This window comes from Symphalangus syndactylus, chromosome 15 (assembly GCF_028878055.3).
Source record: "Symphalangus syndactylus isolate Jambi chromosome 15, NHGRI_mSymSyn1-v2.1_pri, whole genome shotgun sequence".
NCBI classification, from domain to species: Eukaryota; Metazoa; Chordata; class Mammalia; order Primates; family Hylobatidae; genus Symphalangus; species Symphalangus syndactylus.
Window position 1 is genome coordinate 36727744 of NC_072437.2, and position 6174 is coordinate 36733917.

Below are 6174 nucleotides of genomic sequence, written 5' to 3' on the forward strand. Positions count from 1 at the left end.
TGCAGTAGGATATATTTGCAATTGCACAGACTCCACTTACAAGAAGGAAGTCTAGGGCAAATCTATCACCCATAAAAACCCTGGCCTGGCCAGGCACGGTGGCTCACGCCTGTAATCCCAGAACTTTGGGAGGCCGAGGCCAGCGGATCACTTGAGGTCAGGAGTTCGAGACCGGCCTGGCAAACATGGCGAAATCCCATCTCTACTAAAAGTATTAAATTTAGCCAAGTGCGTGCCTGTAATCCCAGCTACTTGGGAAGCTGAGGCAGGATAATCTTTTGAACCTGGGAGGCAGAGGTTGCAGTGAGCCGAGATCATGTCACTGCACTCCAGCCTGGGTGACAATTGGAGACTTCATCTCAAAAGACAAAACAAAACAAAACAAAAACCCTGGCCAGTGATTTGAAGTCAAAATGAATACTTTCAAAGACCCAACTGGTGCAATTCATAACTTGAGATAAAGTAAATAAGGGGTAAATTTGGAACCATCTTTTCTAATTAAATGATTTCATCACAGGAATAACCACTCTCAGGGCTAGCAATTACTCTTCCAGGTAGCATTTTGTTACAAACAAGTCATACAAAAAAAAAAAAAAAAATTAAAATAATGATGTTTTGGAAGAAGAAAAATAATCCAAGATGAAAATGCAGTAATAAAAGCTAAAAATTGAGAAAAGAACATTATATTATTTGGAGAAACGCAAGCAAATGCTGACTTGTATAGCAGCAGTCCCCAACTCCCAACTGACTGATACCAGTCTGTTGCCTATTAGGAACCTGGCTGCACAGCAGGAGGTGATCAGCGTGGCAAATGAGAGAAGCTTCAAGTACATTTACAGCCGCTCCCCATCACTCGCATTACTGCATGAGCTCCACCTCCTCTCAGATCAGCACCCTTATTAGATTCTCATGGGATCACAAACCCTATTGTGAACTGCACATACAAGGGATCTGGGCTGTGCACTCCTTATGAGAATCCAATGCCTGATGATCTATTACTGTTTCTCATCAACCCCAGATGGGACGTTTAGTTGCAGGAAAACAAGCTCAGGGCTCCCACTGATTCTACATTATGGTGAGTTTTAAAATTATTTCATTATGTATTACAAAGTAAAAATAATAGAAATAAAGTGCACAAAAATGTAATATGCTTGAATTACCCCAAACCATCCCTGCTGGTCCATGGAAAATTTTCTTCCACGAAACTGGTCCCTGGTGCCAAAAAGGTGGGGGACCGCTGCTGTATAGAACTTTAATAAGGTTTTATGTGGTTAAAAATATAAAAGTATAAAACATACCAGAAACATGTAATCCTACTAGAATAAGGTACGTGAAAATACAATATCCTGAGTCACTCATATTACATGACTTCAGTCTTTGGCATAAAAAAAAATAGGTCTAATTAAGAAATACCTACAAATATGTAGCAACAAAAAAATTAATATACTATAAAATCTTAAAATTCTAAAATTATTACAGAAGATAGATCAATAATCAAAAGTGTGCAAAGACAATAATGAACAACTCTAGGCCCTGTTGCTTTACCTGACCTAAATAGATGAAGATGTATGACATGTTACCTGAAATAAAAGACTCAATTCTATAAATATCTCATTCTCCTCAGATTATTTATAGATTCACAGCATTTCCAGCCTCTGAAATAAAAGCGTAAGGCAAGAGTAAATTTTTAAAAAAGCATTTCTAATCTAAATAACATTTTCTGGGTATATGAGTGAAAGTTGTTAAACTGGTTCTAAATTTACATAGAAATAAGCAAGGACAATTTTAATCAACACACCTTAAAGAACAAGATGAGAAATGTGGAGGATTCTCAATAACAGAATTAATCAATAGAACAAACAAATGAACTATGATAAATTCATAAAAATCAAGACCATTAAAGCAAAAACAAAATAGTATATTTTAATGTAAATAAACTACAGTTACAGAAAACAACAAGAAAAGATTAAAAACACATTGCTAGGTGAAAGAACAAAAAAAAAGACTTTTTAAAATTTATTTATTTATTTATTTATTTTTTGAGACGGAGTCTCGCTCTGTCACCCAGGCTGGAGTGCAGTGGCGCAATCTCGGCTCACTGCAAGCTCCGCCTCCCGGGTTCACGCCATTCTCCTGCCTCAGCCTCTCCGAGTAGCTGGGACTACAGGCGCCCGCCACCATGCCCGGCTGATTTTTTTATATTTTTAGTAGAGACAGGGTTTCACCGTGGTCTCGATCTCCTGACCTCGTGATCCGCCCGCCTCGGCCTCCCAAAGTGCTGGGATTGCAAGCATGAGCCACCGCGCCCGGCCAAGACTTTTTTATTTTAAGTTTCGGGGTACATGTGTAGGGTGTGCAAGTTTTGTTATGTAGGTAAATGTGTGCCATGGTGTTTTGCTGCACCTATTGACCCATCACCTAGGTATTAAGCCCAGCATGCGTTAGATCTTTTTTCTGTTACTCTCTCTCCCCTCACCCACTCTGACAGACCCTATTGTGTGTTGTTCCCCACTCTGTGCCTATGTGTTCACATCGTTCAGCTCCCACTTGTAAATGGGAAGATGTGGTGTTTGGTTTTCTGTTCCTGCGTTAGTTTTCTGAGGATAATGGATTCCAGCTCCATCCATGTCCCTGCAAAGGACATGGTCTTATTCCTTTTTATGGCTGCATAACGTTCCATGGTGTGTATACACTACATTTTCTTTTTCTAGTCTATCATTGATGGGTATTTGGGTTGATCCCATGTCTTTGCTGTTGTGAAGAGTGCTGCATTGAACATACATGTGTATGTATCTTTATAATAGAATGATTATATAGAAATAGAATGATTTTTATTCCTTTGTATACCCATACTGGGTTTACAATAAGGGGATTGCTGGGTCAAATGATATTTCTGATTTTAGGTATTTGAGGAATCACCACACTGTCTTCCACAATGGTTGAACTAATTTAAATTCCCACAGTGTAATATTGTTCCTATTTCTCCCCAATGTCTGTTGTTCTGTTGTTTCTTAACTTTTTAATAATCACCATTCACCATTCTTTTTTTTGGAGACAGAGTTTCACTCTTGTTGCCCAGGCTGGAGTGCAGTGGCACGATCTTGGCTCACCACAGCCTCTGCCTCCCAGGTTCAAGTGTTCTCCTGCCTCAGCCTACCGAGTAGCTGGGATTATAGGCGAGTAGTGAGTAGCTGGGATTATAGGCATGCACCACCACACCCAGCTAATTTTGTATTTTTATTAGAGATGGGATTTCTCCATGTTGGTCAGGCTGGTCTTGAACTCCCGACCTCAGGTGATCCACCCACCTCAGGCTCCCAAAGTGCTGGGATTACAGGCTGGAGCCACTGCACCCAGCCAATAACCCCCATTCTTAACTGGTGTGAGATAGTACCTCATTTTGGTTTTGATTTACATTTCTCTAATGATCAGTGATGTTGAGCTTTCTAAAAAATTTTTCTGTTGGTCACATAAATGTCTTGTTTTAAGAAGTGTCTGTTTATGTCCTTTGCCCACTTTTTATTGGGGTTGTTAGATTTTTCTTGTAAATTTAATTTCCTTGTAGACTGTGGATATTAGATCTTTGCCACATGGATAGATTGCAAAAATTTTCTCCCATTCTGTAGGTTGTCGGTTCACTCTGATGATCGTTTCCTTTGATGTACAGAAGCTCTTTAGTTAAAATAGATCACATTTGTCAAGTTTTGCTTTTGTTGCAATTCCTATTGACATTTTCATCATGAAATCTTTGCCTATGCCTATGTCCTAAATGGTATTGCCTAGATTTTCTTCCAGGAGTTTTATAGTTTTGAGTCTTACATTTAAGTCTTTAATCCATCTTGAGTTAATTTTTGTATAAGGTGTAAGGAAAGAGTAGTTTCAATTTTCTGCATGTGGCTAGCCAGTTCTCCCAGCACCGTTTATTAAATAGGGATTCCTTTCTCCATTGCTTGTTTTTGTCAGGTTTGTCAAAGATCAGATGGTTGAGATGTGTGGTCTTATTTATGAGTTCTCTATTCTGTTCCATTGTTCTATGTGTCTGTTTTGTACCAATATCATGCTGTTTTGATTACTGTAGTCTTGTATTATAGTTTGAAGTCCAGTAGTGTGATGCCTTCAGCTTTGTTCTTTTTGCTTAGGATTGTCTTGGCTATTTGGGCTCTTTTTTAGTTCCATATGAATTTTTAAATAGATTTTCGAATTCTGTGAAGAATGTCAATAGTAGTTTAATGGGAATAGCATTGAATCTATAAATTACTTTGGGCAATATGGCCATTTTCACAATACCGATTATTCCTATACATGAGGATGGAATGTTTTTCAATTTGTTTGTGTCCTCTCTGATGTCCTTGGGCAGTGGTTTGCAGTTCCCCTTAAAGAGGTCCTTTACTTCCCTTGTTAGGTATTTTATTCTCTTTGTAGCAATTGTGAATGGAAGTTAATTCATGATTTGGCTCCCTGCTTCTCTGTTGTTGGTGTATAGGAATGCTTGTGATTTTTGCACATCGATTTTGTATTCTGAGACTTTGCTGAAGGTGCTTATCAGCTTACAAAGCTTTTGGGCTGAGACAATGGGGTTTTCTAAATATAAGATAATGTCATCTGCAAACAAAGACAATTTGGCTTCCACTCTTCCTATTTGAATATCCTTTCTTTCTTTCTCTTGCCCAATTGCCCTGGCCAGTACTTCTGATACTATGTTGAATAGGAGTGGTCAGAGAGGGCATCCTTGTGCCAGTTTTCAAGCGGAATGGTTTCTAGCTTTTGCCCATTCAGTATGATATTGACTGTAGATTTGTCATATATACTCTTATTATGTTAAATATACTCTTATTATTTTAAGGTATGTTCCTTCAATACCTAGTTTATTGAGAGTTTTTAACATGAAGCTATGTTGAATTTTATTGAAGGCCTTTTGTATGTCTATTGAGATAATTGTGGTTTTGTCTTCAGTTCTGTTTATGTAATGAATTACATTTATTGACTTGCAAATATTGAAGCAGCCTTGCAACCTGGGGATGAAGCCAACTTGATTGTGGTGGATAAGCTTTTGAATGTGCTGCTGGATTCAGTTTGCCAGTATTTAATTGAGGATTTTTGCATCGATGTTCATCAAATATAGTGGCCTGAAGTTTTCTTTTTTTGTTGTATCTCTGCCAGATTTTGGCATCAGGATGATGCTGGCCTCATAATACGAGTTACAGAGAAATCTGTCCTTTTAAATTGTTTGGAATAGTTTCAGAAGAAATGGTACTAGCTACTCCTTGTACCTCTGGTAGAATTAATCTGTAAATCCTTCTAGTTCTGGGATTTTTTTTGGTTGATTGGTAGGCTATTTATTACTGCCTCAATTTCAGAATTCATTATTGGTCTATTCAGGGATTCAGCTTCTTTCTGGTTCAGTCTTGGGAAGGTGTATGTGTCAGGAATTTACCCATTGCTTCTAGATTTTCTAGTCTATTTGCAGAGAGGTGTTCATAGTATTCTCTGATGGTTGTTTGTGTATCAGTGAGGTCAGTGGTGATACCCCGTTTACCATTTTTAATTGCCTATTTGATTCTTCTCTCTTTTCTTCTTTATTAGTCTAGCTGGTAGTCTATTTATTTCATTTTATTTTTTCAAAAAACAGCTCCTGGATATGTTGATTTGTTTAAGGGTTTTTGATGTCTTTAATCTCCTTCAGTTCTGCTCTGACCTTGGTTATTTCTTGTCTTCTGCTAGCTCTGGGGATTTTTTTGCTCTTGGTTTTCTAGTTCGTTTAGTTGAGATGTTAGGATATTGATTTCTGATCTTTCTAGCTTTTTGATGTGGATATACACTGTTATAAATGTCCCTCTTAACACTCCTTTAGCTGTGTCCCAGAGATTCTGGCACATTGTCTCTTTGTCCTCATTAGTTTCAAAGAACTTCTTGATTTCTGCCTTAATTTCATTATTTACCCAAGAGTCCTTCAGAAGCAGGTTGTCCAATTTCCATGTAGTTGTGTGGTTTTGAGTGAGTTTCTTAATCTTGAGTTCTAATTTTATTGTGCTGTGGTCTGAGAGACTGTTTGTTATGATTTCAGTTCTTTTGCATTTGCTGAAGAGTATATTACTTCCAATTATGTGATCAGTTTGGAGTAAGTGCCATGTGGCACCAATACGAATTTATATCCTGCTCTTTTTGTGTGGACAG